General features: G+C 44.6%; 1 long non-coding RNA gene across 3 annotated transcripts in view; it reads right to left on the bottom strand.

The window, feature by feature from the left end:
* Nucleotides 1–5,711: 5,711 nt before the first annotated feature.
* Nucleotides 5,712–21,085, bottom strand: part of LOC102062255 (uncharacterized) — a 97,304-nt gene continuing 81,930 nt past the window's right edge. For all 3 annotated transcript variants that reach the window (XR_012579877.1, XR_012579878.1, XR_012579879.1), the window contains exon 3: nucleotides 5,712–21,085. This exon is cut by the window's right edge and continues 21,979 nt beyond it. This is a non-coding gene — a long non-coding RNA (uncharacterized LOC102062255).

Below are 21,085 nucleotides of genomic sequence, written 5' to 3'. Positions count from 1 at the left end.
TAGGGAAAACTTGTTTCTGGCAGTAAATAACAAGCTGCTTTGAACTATTTTTCAGCCCAGAACTGCAAATTAACAACTCCATGCACAGTCTCCATCACAAAGCACTGTAATATGTAAAAAGGGTGCTATGAATTTTAATGCAGAAGTGTGTGACGTATCTTCCAGATGGGAAGCATTAGAAAAAAAATGCTATTACACACACATATTTTTAATATTAGGCAAATGAGACATCTTGCATGCAGCCACGTTCTTGGGGCAGCTATCACAACTGAAATACATGGCTGATCGTAGGGAATTAAAAAAATAATTATTCAAACAAAACCACAAAATCACAAGGGATGGGTGACGTATTTTTTTACCACCCTCCTTGCCCTATCCTTTTGCAGCAATTTAAATGGTTTCAACATGTTAAAAAAACCCAAAACAATTTTAAAAATATATATCTTGTTTCTTCAAGCTGTCTGGTTCTTCTACAGACACTATCTCAGCATTATGCAGCCACTACAGCCATGAGCTGCTGCTTTCTGGTTTGCTGAGATGGTGAAAAGTTGAGTGGTTCCCCTCACTTTCCCCTAAGCAACAAAACAAGAAAAACTCTGGGTAATGAAAGCATTAGAAGACAGAACCTCCAGTAATAAAATCTACTTTACAACAGCAGGAAACAAGTTTAAGATAATATATAGAGCCTTCAGGGAGATACTGAAACAGCTTTCACCCACCTAAAGGAGCTCTAAGAGAGCTGGAGAGGGACTTTGGAAAGGGACATGGAGTGACAGGACACAGGGAATGGCTTCCCACTGGCAGAGGGCAGGGTTAGATTTGATATCAAGGAGAAATTTTACACTATAAGGGGAGTGAGGCACTGGAACAGGCTGCCCAGGGAAGATGTCCCATCCCTGAAGGGTTCAAGAACAGGCTGGATGGGGCTTGGAGCATCCTGGAATAGTGGAAGGTGTCCCTGCCCATGTTGGAACAAATGATCTTTGAAGTCCCTTCCAACCCAAGCCATCCTGTGATCCTGTAGCTTCACGTCATGTGGTGGTTAAAATGTGAGCTGAAAGGCTCAGAACTCTCTGGGGCAGAATGAAGGGAAAAAAAGCCAAGCCAAAAGGTTTTATTTCTCATCAATGCACCTTTGATCATGTTGTTCACAACTTTCACTGTAGGAGCCACAACACACTGACCCCTTATGTAACCCAAGCCTTGGAAAAGTCAGTAACTCCACTCCTGCAGCAGCTTCCTGCACCTGCCCCTACAGGTAATAAAGGATTACATGGATCAGAACTGCTATGTTTATGAAACTTTGGTTTTTTTATGCTCAGCAAGCAGCTAGTTTATTTTCTTAAAATAAAAGGAGTGGCTGTGTTGGGGAAGAAGAAAAAAAAAAAAAAGGAAAGAAAAACAACATAATGAAAAGGAAGAACACACCCATATGGAAAAAAATGGCCAAAGACAAAGCAGGCTTATTGCAAATGCTGCAATGCCCTGTCACTGACAAAACCAAACTATGAATTAGCCAGAAGGGAAACTTCAAGGTTCTCATCCCTGTGTGCACTCAGAATCTGTCCACACTTCCACAGAGATCTCACGCTACTCTCAAAATTGTTGTGATAAGTTTTACTATCAAGCAGAACAATAAACAAACTTCTAGTTAGCCCTGCCATTGTAAATATTTTAACTGTGTCCCTGCAGACCCACAGGTGGCAATTGGGAGCAGAGTTTTTGGACAGGGCAGTTCAGTTCCTGCAGCTCCCAAAGCACGTGTAAACACCACCAGGATCTCTGCTTACGTAAGGAATACAAATGTGAGTGTCTGACAGATCTACAATCCAACAAGTTTGTATTAAACGCACCCCACGCTCCTCTGGATTTTATTCTGCACAGTTACTACAGCATTTGAACATCAGCAAGTGATTTGGGCTGTTTCAATGGTAAGAAACATCTGCTTAAGTACAGCAAATTGTTTCTGGATTTGTCTAGGATTAGAAAAATGAGTAAACACTGAGTACTGTACAAGCTGTCTTGGCTGCAGTTCCAAGCTTTATAGAAAATATACTCTGCAACAGGTGACCGTGTTCAAGATGAGGAAGATTCCACAGAAATGGTCCAAAGTCTGGAGCACGTCTGCCATAAGGAAAGGCCAGAGAATTGGAGTTGATCAGCCTGGAAAAGGCTCCAGGGAAACCTCACAGATCCTTCCAGAGACTAAAGGGGCTTCAAGAGAGCTGGAGAGGGACCTGGGACAAGAGGGAAAGACTTCACACTGCCAGAGGGCAGGATTAGATTGGGTATTTGGGAGAAATTCTTTATTTTGAGGGTGGTGAGGCATCTTATCTGGCTACTGATGAAAACCTGCAGGGACTGGTGTTTTCAGAACACGGCATATGAATTTATTCCTTAGTAAATACTTTTCTGGCAGCTCAAACAAGCCCTGTCACTTCCTGCAGTCACTCACCTCTATTTGGGCTTGAAAAGGACTTGCTCTATTACAGTAAGTATTGAGAATGGACTGTGTACAACTTAATATGACTTAACAGGTCAGACCTTACCTTGGACAACAGCTTGACTGCACCTGACTACAGAGAGCTCACAGCTGGGGCCGTAACTCTGCCATAATTAATAAAAACAGCTACATTTTAGTCACAGTGAGCTACATCCAACCTCACAGCACTTATAGTTAAATATCCCAATAAGAGCCTTGTCAGGCAGGGTCTGGTAATGATTTAAAGTTACTTTACTTTCCCATCTCCTTCATTAAAACTAAAGGAATTTCAAGTTTAGGAGCTGTCTTTATGCTGAGGCATTGCAAGTTTGTAATTCCAGCATATCCTTCACCTTCACACCTTTTATTAGTCAGGTAACTTTCAGCTCCTGGGAATGCCCACTACAAGCTGCAATAAATCATATGGATTAAAAAATCTCTGTCTGGGATTTTGTTAGAGCAAAAAAAACCTTGCAAATGCATAAATATGGTCTGACATTTTTCTGCAGGAATAGCACCAGCATGCAAGTAGCTGACCAGGGTGAGGGTTACTGCTTTATGCCCAGCCACAGAGACGTTCAGGCAGAGTAAATCCCATGCCAGGGGAAGCAGGAGAGGCCAGCAGGGTCTGTGGGCTGCCCTGCACACCCCTGTGGCAGCTCCCATCCCCTGTGCCTGTCTCCAGGAGGGTGGCTGTTCCCAGGTATCCTCACAGAGCCAGCCCATAACACTACTCCAACTCTTTGCTACCTCGCTCCCCATGCACTCACCCCCTCCCACCTCCTCCCTCACTTGCCAGTCTCGTTTCCCACCCACTCACCCTTTCCTTTACTCACTCCTAACCCACCCATTTTCACATCCCTCATTCATCTCCCTGCTCAGTCACACAACCTGAGCCTCAAACACCTCCAGTACACTCAGGGAGAGGAACTTTGCCTCCCAAGACCTTGTCCTTGCCTCTCTCATCAACATCCCCATGCCCTGCATCCAGAGCTTGAGGGGAGGCACCTTCCTGCTCTGTGCTCCCCATGTCCATGAGGCTCCATAAGATCAATCTCCACCCACATCACTGCTAATCGCTCCTGCCATCCTTTCTGGATGAGCCAAACACTTTCTTTGGACAGAGTGAGGATGGATGGAATAAGGACTGGGCACTGCTGCCACATCCAGGCACGCTGTGCCTCCAGCAGGCACCCAACACACCCCAACCCTGCCAAAACCCCGTTCCTGGAGGCATCCAACCCTCCAAACCTTTGGGATACTCTGGAAATAAAACCAGAGGTAATGCTTCAGGAACATGCAGAGGACTGGGGAAAACTGGAGGACTGTGCTGGATCGTGTCCAGAGGGCAGCTCTGAAGGGCCTGGCTCAAGGCAGCATGGCTGTGCACCAGCTCACACCAACCACCCACCCTGTCCTCCTCTCATGGGGTGACTGCAAAGAAAACAAAATCCACTTGTCCTTTTTATAGCAAACTGAACTATAAAAAACTGAAGTTTTTTTGTTTTTAAAGGGGGGGTTATAGATTTAGCTCTTAGTGGTCAAGACAAAGGAAAACTTTCGAGACAACCCTCCCCGGGCACCCGAAGCTTCTGGTAGTGAAGAGCAAGCCCTGAGGGAGAAACAACAAACAGGCAAACCCCAAATCCCACAGAAACAAGCAAAACTATAAAAAGAACAATAGTTATGAAGAATTTGAATGGAAAGCTGGGATGGGGGGTTGGGGAAGACTCCAGTAACTAGACTGCAACTTCCACTAATTCTGTCACTAATAGAAAACTAGTTTTTTTGGTTTCCCTGCAATGCCCTCTGCAGACTTGTCTGCACACAGAGCTTCCTCACAGTTTAAATGCCTCAATGGAGTTAAAAATCACTTCAATTTTATCTCCGCCATACAAAAACATTTTCATTTCCAATTCAAATTGGTCTTTTCAGGTAATTTTCAACAATTTCTCAAATGACACCAGAACAGACCACTCTTATACTAAAATAAAATATGCATCTGAGAAATTATACTATTAGCAGTTCCATTTAAAATCTGTCTTCAATCAGTAGAATTTTCCCAAATCCTGAAAAACTGAACATGCAGCACTTAAGATAAGTGATATATTTAATATTCAAGAGCACATAATACTATTCCACTCATATTTACAGGCTGTTAACACCCGAGCGAATTACTGAAAGATGAGAACGTAGACTTGAAATAATATGAAATATTATGAAGTAAAGAAATGGAAAAATTTAGGGCACATATTAGGCAAAGAAAAATCTTGCCATTGAACTTTGTGGGAAAGATTCCAGAGGATCAAAGTGGAAGGCCCAGTTCTTAAAGCATCCCCAGCCATAAAGTGCAGGGAAAAAAAAAAAACCCAAATGCACAACCACCCAAAACCACACGGCAGGAGACATGTACTGGCACGACCATGGCCTGGATGATCTAATGCACTTTCCATCTCTAACATCTCTGATGCTGTAATTCCACAGGAGCTCTGAGCACAGGGCTGGCCAACTTCTGCAGCAACTCAGTCGACTGATTGGTGTGTGATAATCACAGCGCTCAATTAAAAGAAGGCCCTCGGAGCTGGGAGTTGCAGCTCCTTCCCATCAAAGCCCTGCCAGTAGGGATGTGACTGGCAGGGGCTCAGTAATGACAGGGTTGTGGGGAACTCTCCTAACACAGGCACAACAGAATTTATGTCATTAAAGAGACAACCATCACCTTCCTTGCAAAACGCCCGGGGTCAGCTTTTGACAGTGGATTTGATAACACAGAGCTCAACTGTGTCAACATTTACGTATGCAAATAACTTCGCTCCTACGTGCCAGCGAGCCTTAAGAGCGGCTGGATCTATATTACACAGCATTTTTAACTATTTAACTCTTGATTTGTGCACTGAGAAAATCTTCCCTCGGGGTAAAATACCAGCTTGTTTCTCAGATCACGTGCTTTGTTTGCTATTTTCAAGCCGCTAGGTAAGCACACACACGCGGGAAGAAGACGGCGCAGAAGAACACACGGCATGGCATGAGCACACCTCCGGTGTTTTAAAGGAGTTTGTGGGAGAAAAATGGATTATTGCAGCTGCAGTAAGAGTGAACCAGGAAAATTGGGAGAAAAATGCAGAAGAGAAGAAACTCCAAAGCAGCAGAGTAGAAAGCAAGGCATGTAGAAATATAATCCTTCCCAACTGTGCTGTGCCTGCTGGAACCCAGCTGCCCAAACTAGTGCTGCCCCAAAACCTCCTGCAGAGAGAGGGGTTCAAGGGTATTTTGATTTTTTTTTCCCCTCCTGGCCAATGGAAATTCTATCCTGACTCTGATTACAACAGGAGGTGATTTGTGGAATAATAGACAAAGAGAAGTTTTTTGAAAAGTATGAACAGAAGAACAATTTGCGATGCTCTTTGCAAAAATGCCAGTTTGATAAATGCTATGAGCCTATTAGGCTCTATAAAGTTTATTTCTACATGTTTATATAGAACAGTAAGATTTAAGGTTCAGTTTGGATATTAGGAAAAAATTCTTGGCTATGAGGGTGGGCAGGCCCTGGAACAGGGTGCCCAGAGAAGCTGTGGCTGCCCCTGGATCCCTGGAAGTGTCCAAGGCCAGGCTGGATGGGGCTTGGAGCACCCTGGGATAGTGGAAGGTGTCCCTGCCCATAGAAAGAGGGTTGGAATTAGATATCTTTAAAGTTCCTCCCACTCCAAACGATCCTTTGATTCTATGATCAATAATCAGAAATTTTAGCAAGGGGTGGACTCCTCTCAGGCACTATACGGTATTAGGATAGGTACTTTTCTTTTTCTTAGGTACTTCTGCTCTGAACAGATTATGAAGTTAAATGCAGACACCTAAAATCCAGAAGCTCAAGGAACACAGGAAAGAGTGTATAACAGAGTGCTTGTTTTGGAGAAAAAGGTTAAATTAGCTCTTCCTTGAACTCCACTGTGATGAACAGACAGGGAAGGTGAGGTTTCCTGTACATGCTGATGAAGTTCACGCAGCTGTCACCATAAGTGACACTGTCACCTTCTCTTTTGCTTCTGGCCATGAATTCCTCCCACTTCCCCATCAGCACCAGCAACCCTGTAGTCATGTCATGTCATGGAGCAGCTCTAATTTCCCAAGAGAAAAGAAATGGAGAAGAAAAATCACTTTTTCAACCAGCTCAGCAAATTGAGCTCTTCAGTTTGGATCACTCCAAGACCACTTGGTCATCAGGGATGGCCATGGAAGGAACTGACCTTGAAACCACATGTGAAACCTGCAGAGCAGGTACCGTCTGCTCACACTGAAACACCAGGGGCAAAACAACACCCAACAACCACTGCAACCCAAAGCCATGTGCACAGAGGACAACACTGTCACCTTGAGAGAGCATCCCACTGTTTAAGAGCTCACTTCTCCCAGGGCTGGGCATTTCCCGGCTCCTGCAAAGTCCCTGAACCAGCAGGCTTCGAGCAGAGCCTGGGCTGAGGCTGCTTTCTGCCCTCCCGCTGGAGCTGGGCCAGCTCAGAGGAATTCAAAACTCACAAAGCCATAAAGAGAAAGCCCTGGAGGGCAAGTATGACTCCATGAGAAAGAGACTCCCAGGAGAAGGGGCAGAGCCCTGTATTCTGGTCCCTTCCCCAGGAACTGCTCATGCCTACTGCACAGAAGATTAGATAAAATGTATACATAGCTCCCTTTATACTAAAGCTTCAAAAATACATCCTATGAGCTATGTAAACACACCTAAGAGCCAGTGAGAGCTCTGCCCTAACAGGAACAGCGTATTCCTACCTGTATTCTTGGAAATATTTTTATACTTGGTGGATAAAAGTAAATCAAAGAGCAAAGCTGAGATCTTCCCAGGTATGACTCACTGCTGCCAAACTCATGTTTTGGCAATAAAGCTGCATGCACACTCTCACCTGAGCCTGTAGTAACAGGTCATGTGGGGAATTTCTGTAGCCACTTGGGTTCTTAAAGGTACAATTCAGGTGCCCAAACTTTGGTGAGAAGTGAAACTGCCTGTTAATGTGCATTTGCTGCACCAGGGAGCACCTGCAGTCCCAGCAGGACACGACAGCACTGCCTAGAGCTGTCCCAGTTTGGCAGCAGAAATAAATCCAATTCTGGATGCCCCATCCCTGGAAGTGTTCCAGGGCACACTGGACAGGGCTTGGAGCAACCTGGTCCAGGGAAAGTGTCCCTGCCCATGGGAGGGTGTTGGAATTGGATGTTCTTTAAGGTCCCTTCCCACCCAAAATATTCTGTGAGAAGGAATCAAGGGGATGAGACAGCAGAGATTACACACACAACTCTCTGAAAATGCACTGATAGGAGTGGCTTCCATTCATACCTGATGCTGCTGGAAAACATATATTTTTATCTGCCTCAATTACCTCTTTTTTTTAGGTGTTGGTGTTACCATTCCAGCAGAGTGATGGAAGACTCCTCACGCCTCTTTTCCAGGTCCAATTTTGAGCTCACCATTTCCTATGCAAACTTTAGCTGCAAACTCCAGATAGCTACAGGCCATAAAAAAGCCTTGAAAATTTACAAAACAAACAGCAGCCTGTGAACTTCCACATGGGAATCCCTCAGACATCACTAAAAATCAACATTATCAAAACACTACCTAGACCTAAAACATCAAGTACTTGGTACAAGACATCACAACAAACACCTGTGCACCCAGTTTTGGACTGTGAAGTGTTTTCCTTAGATGCAATTTTATGGCTTGTGTTTCAATAGATAAAATTTATAATGAAGGCAGATTTATTAGTTGATTTTTGTTAGTTTGCTTTTTTTAAAATCCAGACTTTGATTAACTACTGCAATGAACAATACTCTGCTTCAGAGACAGAGTGCTGTTCCACCTGCCTCCATGTGCTGCCTTTTTTTTAAAACTCAAGATAACAACCAAAGGCATGGAAAAACATCACCTTTGCAACATATCATTTAGATTCCGTCAATAATATCAGGTGACATTTTCAAAGCTGCCACTAAAAGGAGATACTGCATGCATGGCCAACTCAGCATATTCTATGATTCTGTGACTCTGTGAAAAAAAAAAAAATCAGGTTTCAAAATGTGTTTTATTCAATTTTTGGGTGAAAACCATCCCTGTGCACTGCATCAATGGTAAAAGCCACCTTCCCAAACCAGATTATTTTCAAGAGCAGCACTTTGCCTGTCCCACAGGTGGATACACAGCAGTGAACTCAACATTCTAAGACTCATTCTCCTCAAACAGGGCCTACTTGGGATTTTTCAGTAAATGGAACTGCTCCACTGTGATCCTGAGGAAATCTGATCTGCTGCTTCAATACAGGTTTAACAGTTAACAATTTAGCAGCAATAAAAATCTGCAACTTCCTTTCTTTTCATCTGAAGTGATAAGAAAACAATGATTTTTTTTTCTTTTGGAAAAAGAAAAAATCCCTTCTGAGAACATTCTGATAAGGTTACAGTTAAATAAATGATTTTCAGGAGATACGCAGCTAATTTACAAAAATACTTGGCAAAAAAACCTATCTTTGAATATCTAATTCATATAACGTTCCCCTTTATTTGTTTAATTCAAGTCAAATATTTTCCTCCACCCTTTCCTTTTCATAGGCTTTTCACACCCACATAACAACCAAGTGACTCTTCCCTGACCCGGCCTCCCACGCCTTTGGTACAACTGCTCCCCACTCCTGAGCTCTTCTCCCAGGATCCAAAGGAAGCACTTAAGGAAGGGAAAGGAAACCCAGTACAATGCTGAACCTTCCTTTTTCTTTTTGTTTTCCCCTCAATTAAACCACTGGGTTTATTTGGTGCTCCTCAGGGATGTGCGGTGCATGGAGAGCCTCCTCCGCAGGTATTTTGGAAAAAAAGGGAAAAAATATCCCTGAGTGCTGTCTGTAAGTGGCAACACAAGTGGGTTTGGGATGGCAAGGTGTACTGGTGTCACCATCCATGGAAATAACAGCAGTGGATCCCTCCATTTGTGGAGAACCTGCAATTCCTACAGCTGTTGTTTGGAGAAGACACGTCACAGAGCAAGACCGAGTCAATAATCACTATTCTGCTTTTCCCATTTTCAAATCATCTCAGCATTCCAAACGATGCTCTGGAAATCCAAGAGCTACAGTATCCCGTATCAGCATCCCCTCCAAATGGAAAACACAGTCTTAATGCTGGTAAAGCACCAAAGGGAAGTTAAATATCACTGCCCTCATTTCAATGACAACTAAAAATAAACTACTTGCCCAAGAAGCTCCCCCCTCCAAAGAATTCCTCCCAAATACAGCGATGGAGTCGGCAGCAGATTCAGGGAGCACAACTTCCAGACCCAGCTCTCTCAGCCAACGTGATTCCTTCCAGCCAATAGTATGTTAATGATTTGGTTTTTTTTTTTCAGAAACCACTAATTGATATCTTTTTTTCCTTGGCATTTCACAGAGCCACTTAAAAATAACATAGTTTCTATTTCAGGCATATTTTAGGGAAAAGTATCATTAGATTTAATTCCAGGGATGAACATCTGATTTTCATGTGAAATGCTAGAAGACCAGAGCCTTGTTCATTCAGTGTAACAGGGAAATTACAGTTTAGTCGTGACTCTGGGATGATGTGGTCCCAAAGCTGGAGCTCTGGCCCATCCCCTTTGCTCAGCACCAGTATCAGCAGAGGTTTGTAGGTGAAAGGTGGGAGGGAAAAGCAGTTTCAAACTGTTTCTGTCAAGAAACAAATCCATCCTGATCAAGAAAGTTTCCCCCTCATTCACAGACTCCTAACCTGTGGCAGGGCAGCCAGTGCTTTTTGCAAAAGCTCCAGTGGGAAAAAAAATAAATGAAAGCACCTCTTTAACGAGCTGCTGAAGGGCTTTCTCTCAACCCCATTTAGCAAGATACCATCTCAGCGCTGAAAATAAGCACATAAACTTACCAAAGCAATATCAGGAGAAGCATCAGAAATAAAGTTCGGGCGTTACTCAGCCGTCAGCACCCCAGCTCCTCCCTGGCACCAAGCAAAGCCCACAGCAGCAGGTACCAGAACTGCCTCTGCTCTGCTGCTCACACCCAAACGCTCACAGCCGGGCTCTGAATCTGCCACCAACAAAAGAAACCACAGGAAGACTGCTTCCCTAATGCTTCACAACTGAGTCAGTGGGTCAACAATTCCTTCGGTTTAGGAGCCAGACCAATTCCCTTAAACACCCCTTCTTTTTTTTTTTTTTTTTTTTTTTCCTTTCTGATGGAGAAGCCAACTGTCTCCTGCCAGTGGCAGCCCATCTGCTTCCAGAACAGAACCAAACCACTCCAAACCACCACCTCGTTTTGGCACAGGCATCCGTCCTGACGCAACTCCATTTTGTCTCCCACGTCTGGGAAAAGCCATGAGAAAATACTTACAATGGGAAAGGCAGCCGGGCAAACTGCTCCGTGTGCACCTTGCGCAGGCTGTGCCGGCTCGCAGCCCACGTTCCCATCGCCCTGGCATGGGGTGCCACAAAGGAGAGCACTTCTTGTGACCCCACACCTGTCCCCTGGCGTGCCCAGGCACAGAATATCCCGGGTGTGCATTTCAGGAGCAGTGGCTGAACAAAGAGAAAGCTCCGGAGCTGCTAGCCCTCTTCCCCATCCATGACTCAAAACTGTCTGGTGGAGAATTGGTTTCGTAATAACCCTTTAGTACCACCTACTCACATCACAGAGAGATTCTTGCAGCAAATGCACAGGAAATCACCAATGACTGCCAATGGAGCTACTATTCCAAGAACCAGCTCTTTCGGTTATTCCTTCATCACTTGGAAACCGAGATGCTTTTACTTTCCCTATTGCAGAGGGTGTAGGGTTTTTTTAAGATGAGCCCTTAACTAGGATCCTGTAAAATACTTTGTTGATAAATCACCAGCTGAAAACTTGCCCACTGTATTTAAAAAAAAATGAGAGAGAGAGAAAGAATTTCACAATAGTCATTCCAGAAAATACAGTAACTCCTTTCTGGAAATAACTCACTGGACAAATCAAGCGGGGAGAATTAATTTTTGGAGACAGTCTGCATCCTGCAGAGCACACAAAGGCGGTGCCGTCAGCCACGTGCCTTTGTGACCACCAACAGCAGACCCCTGACTCACCCAACCACGAGATGAGTCGCTATGAATGAGTTTCCTCTTCTTCCACGCTCCCCAGGGGTGCTCTGTGCCATATCCTGAGCCTAATCCCGACTTTGATGGAAATTCCAAAACTCATCTGGGAAGGCTGTGGCCACCAGCTAACGACGTGGCCATCTGCTGCCTCCTGCTTTGAGTCACCTGTCAGCAATACAAAAGGAAATTACTCAGCAGCGAGCACGTGGAAGCCTCTGCTACAGCCTCTGGCGTACCCCTTACGGGAATGCAACATTCTGGAGCACTGGGATCACCCTGAAAGGAAAGTGTTACGTCCTGTAGCACTCCCATTCAAAAAAAAAAAAGTGAAATTTGGTTTAAAATAAGGACAAAAATGAATGCCAGGAGTGCGGGGAGAGCGCGTTTCAGCTGGGCTCTCAGTGCCAGCATCACGGAGGCTGCCATGGAAGGGGGGACAAAAATAAAAGAAGACATTTCACAAACACGAGACCTTCACTGTGCGTGACAAGAAAAATAATTAAAACAACTGAGAGAACTAATCTGTGGCTGCTTAGGAAGTTAACTCTTCGAAGGAAGTGATTAAGAGAACAAAAGCAAAGTGTTATGTTTATCAAACAAGTGAACTTAACCCATGGAGAGGGCTTACTCCTGTGAGTAAAGGCGGAGTATCGTCACAGCCCTCCTTGCAGGCATCAGTTCACACTGGGCTGGGATCTTAGTGATTATTAATTAATTATTATTTCAAAGAAATAAGTCTTATTAGAAATACGAAGCACAGCTTTGCCAAAACAGCGAATACTAGCAGAAAGGCAGGCACAATGTCCCGTGCCTCTTTACAAAATCCCCTTGATCTAATGCCTATTCAGGACAAAATTCACTAGTATTTTGCTGAGAAGACCTGATTAATCGCTTAGAACATCCACAAATTCAGTTCCAGCAACAGACATTTTTTGTTTCATCACACATTACACAGCACACAAATTCAGCCCTGTGAAACAAGGCTCCCAACTTCTCCCCAAAAAAGCAACCGACAAATACGAGACAGTTACTACAAATGCTGCTTTGAATCTCCAGGAATCTCACAAAAAAATTAATTAATACTTAAGATCTAATTGTCTAACCTGCTTCTGCATGCAGAAAGAGCCAGACCTGGTGCCTCTACAAGGGGGGGGAGGGAAGCGTTTCTTGTTCCTGTTTCGTACTTGACTTTTTTCCTGCGCAGGAGATGATCTAATTATCCAACGTGTCAGTATATTGCTTCACCCTTCCTCGTGTGTCTCTTTACATTAACATATTTTAACAATTCAGCTCATTAGGAAGGAGGCGAGGAACAAAATGGTAAATTATCCTTAAAAATCAATCACAAAGGCAGGAGTCTTCCCATGTTTTGTCCTGTACCTCTCCAAAACTCTACCGGAGCACACAACCAACGATGCTGAATGCAAACGGGTCACAAATCTCCCCAAATCTCACATCCCCACGCTGCTCAGATGGAAGTGTACCTGTTGAAGACAGGAGCCTGATCGGTGAGCTGTGCAGGGGAGTCATTTTGGGTCCTGCCCAATTAGAAGGGAAAGAAACTCCCAAAAGCCAGCCCCTTATTGTTCCCAACCATGCTGATGCTCAGCTGCAGGCACTGTGGCTTCGAGGGGGCTGGTGGATCTCATGTATAATAATTGAGGATGGGTGATGAAAGCCAGCCATCAAACCACATAAGGCTGCTACCCATCGCCTTGAAATGGACCTGAAAAACCCTGAAATCCAAATATAACATGGACAGCACCTACATTTGCATATGAAGGATTCCAGCCGAAGTTTCCGAGCCTTTTTACCGAATGCCTTCTTTTACAGCCATTCAAAACCCAGCCCTGCCAGCAGACACGGATTTGAGAGACGATCTTGTGTTTTAAACCTTCCCCCTAATTCCTACAACAGGTTTAGCCTGAGCAGAGTCCCCATGGCACACAGTAAAACCACGGGATCTCGGGAAGCGTTTCTTCAGCAAGTTTTGTGTATAACAGCAGTGCCTATATATAAATGTGTTTACGGCTATTCCCAAAGAAGAGCCTGTTCTGAAGCAGCTCCTTTATTGTGATCGAACAGCCTGGATTCATTCCCAGTTTTAAGCCTTATATAAGGCCTTCAAGGAAACAAACTTATTTTGTACAAAATCGTGCCAGTATAGTAGTAGGTGCAACGGAATTATTCTGTTACACATTAAGTTTTACTAATAAAAGATCTGCACTGCCGTCATAAAGTCAAATGCTGCTTCCCACTAGTACAAACAAATATCTCCTGCCAGGTATGTCCACTCTGACTAATAAATAACACAGCTTTCTGAACTGTTGGCTGCAGCATCAACCTGTTAGATTATCCCTGTGCCCTGGCAGGAGGGAGCACAGCCCAGTGGGGGCTCACTCCAAAAACCCTCCAGGATGCAGCACAGGTCAGGCCATCTCACAGGTTTGGTTCCCACCTCCCCATGCAGGCTTCTGGCACTGCTCCAGCAGAATCTACACTTCCCAGGATCACCACGGAGTCAATTCCCTCCAAATTCAAATTGCCATCAGGACCAAGAAGCTGGGTATGCGTCTAGGTCTTAAAACTCAAGCTCTTGTACTCAAAATAAAAACCACAAAATTGGTAATAAGCAGCAGAAGCTTTAAAATGAAAAATACCACTGAAACCCAACAAACCAACAAAAAAACCCCACTTGACAGAAATGACAGGTTGTGATTAAAATGTTATGGTGGTCTCCATGCTGCGTTGCTGCAGAGAATCTGTTTGGGCAGAATACAGCTATGCCTGATGTGGGCTGGGAGGACAGCGAAGCACAGACACAGCCAGGGAGACAGAAACAGCCACTCTGGTGCCATTTAGGTGTCTACATCCAAATAAATAAATAAATCAGTCTCCACTGGATTAGCACATGCCCTTTGCACAGCACTTCATTGATAGCACCAAGGCTTTTTCCCCCCGGCCACGTCCCATTTTGTGTTACCACACAGAGGCAGCTCAAGGACTAAACCAGATCAAAACTAAACCTCCTCTTGCTTAAGATTAAATTATTACAGGACTGACCTTGCAGATACCTTGGCCCAGCTTTTCAGAGGGGTTCATGACCCAGCACTGAGGTTCAGCACAAAGCACAACACTAACATTCTCTTTGGGAAAGAGTTGCTACTCACGCTTCTGCATCCTCCCATTGCAAAATCTCTTCCCTGGGAAGGGGGAGACTTGAATTCTGTTTTCTCCTCCTATGCCCACAGCCTGGCACTGGCACTGATGCTAATTTTGATACTGAACATTTATTTATGAGCAGAGTAGTGACCTCTCACCCCTCCTTCTGAAATATGCCGCTGCTCCCGAATCACATAAAAGACTCAAAATGGGATGACTGACACTTACTCTACAGAGAAAAGGGCTTCTCAGGGCATTTGGAAGTCTATGTTTTAATTTCTTTTCTTAATTCTCTTTCTGTTTTATCCAAGCAGTTTAAGCAGACCCCAAGCCAAGACACCATTTAATATTGCCATACCTTTTTCTTTCCACTTCACTTGCTGGCAATTCGGAGATTCTTAACTCTTCTTACTCATCCTACAGGTGTCTGCTGTGTAATTTTAGGTCTGCAGTTCCAGGGTTGGCAGTTTTTTAGATTGCATTTCATGGGCCTGCACACAAGTCATGTTCACAAATGCAATCTGGAGCTGCAGAAGCTGACAGGAATGGCTGAATTCTGACCCTGGCATGGAAAGGATGACGTGAGGGGCAGGCGAGGCAGGATGGAATTGCTCTCCTGACTTACTCTGGTAGCTACAACAGATGGATCACATAATCCAATGCAAACAGCCAGCAAGTTTCTTAGTAATGAGAGAAAAGGACACGATGACCTCTAGGTAAAAATCCTGGGAACAGCAAGCACACATAAACATCAACCTGAGCAACTTTAATTCTGTGCCAGAGCCTGAACTGAAGATAACAGCAAAGACAAACACCCAAGACAGATTTAATTCAGGCTGTAATTTACTGCATGAACATGCCAGAATTGTGGTACAAACCTCATGCCTTTTAACACTCCTCATTGTAAGCCTATTCTTATCTTGGTGATGAATGTAGGATTTCAGAAAGTTTTTTGTTTGCTTTTTTTCCAAGCCTCTTGCAACTCTGGTGCTCTCTTCTTTAGTGGGGAGGAAGCTGGAAGTAGTTCAGGTTATGAGCTGGGGTGGAATATGTCCTAGTACTGATCCACAAACACAGGGCATCTCTCAACAGGGTGCTGATAATAAATTGTTGCACAGACACAGACAAGCACATTACTGCTACCTCCCTCTCTCCTCCTCACCAATAAAGGGAATCTTAATTTAAGATTTATTTTGTTGGCAAAGTTGATTCAGCTCCTCCAATGGGAAGCAACAGCAGCATGAAGTGTGTTTTCTTGGTATGAAGGTACAGATCTCTTAGCATATACTTTAAATAACAGACTCAAAAACTCCCTGTTCCTTCTTCTGATTAAGAAATCCTTGAACAGCTCAGTTCCCCAGCACTCAGAAACCCCAACAGGGTAGCAGGGGCCATAAACACTCATTTTCTGCCCCAAACATGGGAACACTTCAGAAATAATAAGCATTTGGAGGAGGGTGGATTTTTGGGGGGATTTCCTTTATTTTGAGTGCTCCAAGCTCATACCACTAGATGGCACATTTGAAACTCTTGGCATCTCAGTGAAATCACAAGTCTCTGCTCGGCATCACACCGTGCTTATCCCCTCCTGGGATGGAAAAGTACAGGTAAAATGATATCTCAGGAGGCAAAGAACCAGGACAGGCAGACAATGGCATGGAAAAATGTGCCTGCTTGGGAAGGCAGTGTCAGCCAGCCAGCTGAGGGAGGGACTGCCAAGAGCTGAGCTCCAGCACTTCCAGCTCTCATCTCAGTGTAGCCTTGGTAAATCTCTTCATGTCTTGGGAGAGTATCTGAATGCCAGAGGGAGCTGAGACAAGAGGAAAATGGCAAACGGGGGTGAGAGTTGAGCCTTTGGATGCACAATGCCATGTTCCACTGTGAGCTGAGCAATGCTCCCTGAGAGCTCAATATACCAAAAACCATCCACAGCCTCTCCAACACATCACTGGCACAAACTGATGGCAGGGAGACATTCAAGGCACCACCAAACAACAGGGGAAAAAGCAGCCGACCCACAGCATCCCATGCAAGATGTGACTTTTCCAGAAATGCCAAGCACTTCCCGCCCCACAGACCTCCATGACAGATAAGCAAACACACAGCAGCCCATGACACTGAGTCACAGCCCCACGAGCAAGTCACCTCTTGTGCAGGACACGTTCTGGAGTGTGCCTAGATGTGCCTTGGTGTACTGGCCTTGGCAGGGATGCCAGAGCCTGGCAGCACCACTTCCTTAAGGCTCCTGGCTCGCTCCTGCTGCCAGTTCCTTAATTTAACTCAGCCCACTTAGAAAGTGCATTAGCACAAGCATGTACCAACATTCCAAGCAAGCAAGCAACATTCCCTCAAAGGAGAACAAGTCGGTTCAGCGCCACCGTAACGATTGCGGGCGCTGGGAGCTGGTACTTGTCATGGCATTGCACCCCACATTCCCTCCGTGGGCAGCTTCAATAGACAGGGATTAACAATTTACTAGGAGCACTTCAACATCTGACTCAGTCTTTGGAATGGGCATTCATGTCAATGGAAAAAAGAAAAAAAATTAAAAAAAAACCAAGAAGCAAAAATCCTGTCAATTCGAGCTGGAGAAGGAGAGAGATGTTGATAGACCCCAAAAGGGCAATGGCAGAAGAGTGCTTCTTGTCTGGGTGGAAGAAAAAATACCATCTTCTTTCGTCCAAACAAGAAGAGCTCAGCTCTAGAACTGCAGCAAAAAAAAAAAAAAAAAAAGTTTTCCTTATGTAGGATTCAGCGCTGAAGTGCCCGAAGTGCCCTCACCATCATCATCCTCACTGAAGGACCAAAATAAAATCTTGAGGCAGCACAAGAAAGCTCTGCCATAGCACCATCCATCCCACACTCTTTGGGAATTCTGCTCTTCCCTGCTCCATCAGTTTGGCACTATTTGTGCATTTACATGCTCCTGGATACACAGCATGGACCTGCTGGGCAAATACTCCTCAAAGCACACCAGAGAACATATCAGCGTTAGTGTCTGCAGCTCTGCCAGCAAGTCTGTAACACATCAACACATGGCTGCAGCATCCTGCTGAAATAGTCCAGCAAGGCCTCTAATTTCAATGGACAAACAGCTCAAGAGGGTTCAATTTCAATCATAATGATGCAATAATCTCACCTTTCCAGTTCCCTTTGGATGCAGCTCTGTCCCTCTAATCATCCCTCTCTCTAGTGGTGGATGATGCTGAACCTCTCACAAGTTGGAATATACCATGGTGCTTTGACTGCTTTTGAATGAAAACCACAAGTACTAAAACAAACAAATTCCTCCGTGTAAGTACAAACTCCACTGCAAAATTTTGTTGGGGCAAAAAATGGTAGATCATCTATAAATGAAAATCCTTGGAATTCTGGTTCAGATTTTCCTCCTAATGAACCACCCAGTGCACAGCATCCCAACTGAAAGCAAGGAAAATACTTCATGAGTGGGATCATTCTCACTTCTATTTAAATACCTGCAGCACAGATGTTGATATCTGGGTTAGTCACAGGGAACTCCTTTAAAGTCACTGCAAAGGAACTGTCACTTGCATGACATGATTCATCTGACTTATTCCAGGCAGTTATTTGGGATGTTTTCCCTCTCAGAAGGGAAGCCAGGAACGTCACAGCCCTGTCAGATGAGTTACAGTGATACCAAATTCTCAAATGCTGCTTTAAGCTACTGTAAAAAAAGGGAACTTTTAGATAATGATTTGTGGCATAAAATTCATTTACTTATTTAAATGGAAAACTCTAATTAAGAATGGTGCCCCTTAGAGTTTTTGTTCCAAGAATTTTCATCCTCAAATTTGCAAACTAAATTTTGTAGCACTGGCCCAAAACACAGAGATGGACAAAGAACTTTGGGCAATGTGAAAGTAACCGATCCATTTCCCTCTTAAAAGAATTAATTTGAAAGCAAACACAGTAACCTAAAGAGCAGACAGTGGATTTCATCACGCAATACCCTTTTACGTTAATAGAAGGATTTTTATGAGGGAGGAGGAATAAACTTGTGGTTAAGGGCAAGATGCTCAAAGTGCACTGCTAGCTCTAGACTGTATTTTTCACGACTGACTCCACCTCGATGTCACACACATTATGTTTATTGCCTCAGATCTACATTTTTGGAGAGGACACAGTCAGGGAAGGAAGTATTGGGAGGAAGATGAGGCCGTTTTTCTCTAGAACAGCAGCAAGAGCTGAGCTCCCCCTTGTATGGAAAAGCTGACTGTGAAGAGGATGGATCTCATGGACAGCCACAAGGACGTGGCTATTAATGAGCACAGCTGAAACTCATGACATTTCTCTGGCCTCTGCAGCACGGCTGCATTTGATGTATCTTATCTGGAAACTCCCTGGCCACTCAGCCTTGTTCTCAGCACAAGGAGAATGAGCACCAGCATTTCCTTAACCTCGCTGACCTTGCTGCTCTCCTCCTCAGCAGACAACCACAAGTCTATAAACAGCTTTCTGAAGAACTGGAGAGAGAACAGGGATCACCTTCTGTGGAAGTTGATGGCGTGTCCCTGGGCATCACTGGCCTGGCTGTGCCCTGCGGATGTCCGTCTGTCCGAGCTCCCCATGCCAGGATGGACTGAGTCCCCCATGCCAGGACTGACCTCTGAGGCACCACACTCACAGCAGACAGTTCTGTCATTTCTGAGCTCACTCCTGCTGGTGCAGAATCAGAAAGGAAAAAGTAATTCAGACAATCACACAATGGTTTGGGTTGGAAGGGACCTTAAAGCTCACTTCCTTTCAGCCCCCTACCATGGGCAGGGACACCTTCCACCATCCCAGGTTGCTCCAAGCCCTGTCCAACCTTACTTGGAACACTTCCAGGGATGGGAAAAGCACAGCTTCTCTAGGCAACCTCTGCCAGGGCCTCACCAGCCTCACAGTAAAGAATTTCTTCATAATAGCTAATCTAACCCTGCTCTCTGTCAGTTTAAAGCTATTCCCCCTTTCAATACATGCCCCTGTCAAAAGTCCCTCTCCAGCTTTTCAGTTCTCTTTTTATTTATCTCCCATCTACAAAAACAGCTCCAGTCCACTGTCTCACGAAAGCTCATAACTGAATTACTGCATTATGGTAGATTAGCAGCTTCTTCTGAAAAACCTGCCTGGCTGCCAGGGAAAGTCAACATCCTCGGTCAAAGAGCATCCAACAATTAATAAACTTCATTTAGCTGCCACCAAATGATGTCACCAAGAGCAAAGTACAACAACAGAAGTGACAGCCAGGCGGGACATGAGCTTTTCCCAAGTATTGTTTGGGCAACAAGTGAACAAACCCCTGATTGTTGGGTGGCACACACACAGCTACCTACGTGTCTCCCAACACATACTGGGAGATGCTCGGGCAAATTTATCACTGGGAGAGAGAACATCACCTCCAACAGACTGCAAGCTGAATCATGTAAATTTGGGTAAAGAGAATCCCATTAAAGAAGCAAAATTAAGGCTAAGTGTATCAGATGAAAGACTTCATTTCTAAAGCCAGTGCCTGAGTGCAAATTCAAGCTACTTCGAAGATATTCAGGTCATTCAGACAATTATTTTAAAATGGCAGAGGAAGACAGCCTGATGATCCATGTATGGAAACAGGAGCCAGAAGCTCTGAATCATTCATAACAACACTTAGCAGCTCTATCATCTGCAGATCTCAAAGCCACTCCACAAAATGGATATGAATCGCTGGCAGCCAGCTGTGGCTCCTCTGCACTGCGTTGGCATCACAGGGCTGCACTGGGAGGCCTGGAGAGCACCAGGGTGCTTTCCAAACAGCAGGCAGTAATTACAGCTTCTGTCCCTGTTTATCCACCTACCTACCTGCAATTCTCATTTAGCATTCCCATGGCTGACATTCCTGCGGCTCTACCCAATCTCCCTCCACAGGAACCTTTTCATTTAATTCTGTGAATTCTCTGGCAAATCTCACTTTCCAGAATTTAAACAAAAGAATAAAATTGTGTTTTATCCTACCCCAAACAGCCACATGGATTTATTGGATCCCTCAGCACCTGTTGTACGTGAGATCTTTCATGTTATCCTTGTACTGATGAACAACAGAGCTGAGCCGAACACATCTTTCCCATCTCTACATCCTCGTGTTTTTCCTCACTCAGACTGTTAAGACAGAAACCTTTAGATTTACTTTGCAAAAATCAGGAGGCTAATGCACAGAGAAAGTAACTGGCGTGCTGAAATAACAGGATGGCTCTCCAAGATAAAAGCAAGCTCCACATCACCTGAGTCCTGGCCTCCCACCTGATCCACTCAGAGCTGCTACACCCAGTTTGAACATTTAC

This window comes from Zonotrichia albicollis, chromosome 4 (assembly GCF_047830755.1).
Source record: "Zonotrichia albicollis isolate bZonAlb1 chromosome 4, bZonAlb1.hap1, whole genome shotgun sequence".
NCBI classification, from domain to species: Eukaryota; Metazoa; Chordata; class Aves; order Passeriformes; family Passerellidae; genus Zonotrichia; species Zonotrichia albicollis.
The sequence above is the reverse complement of the archived record's forward strand: the minus strand, read 5'-3'. Positions and strand labels throughout refer to the sequence as shown.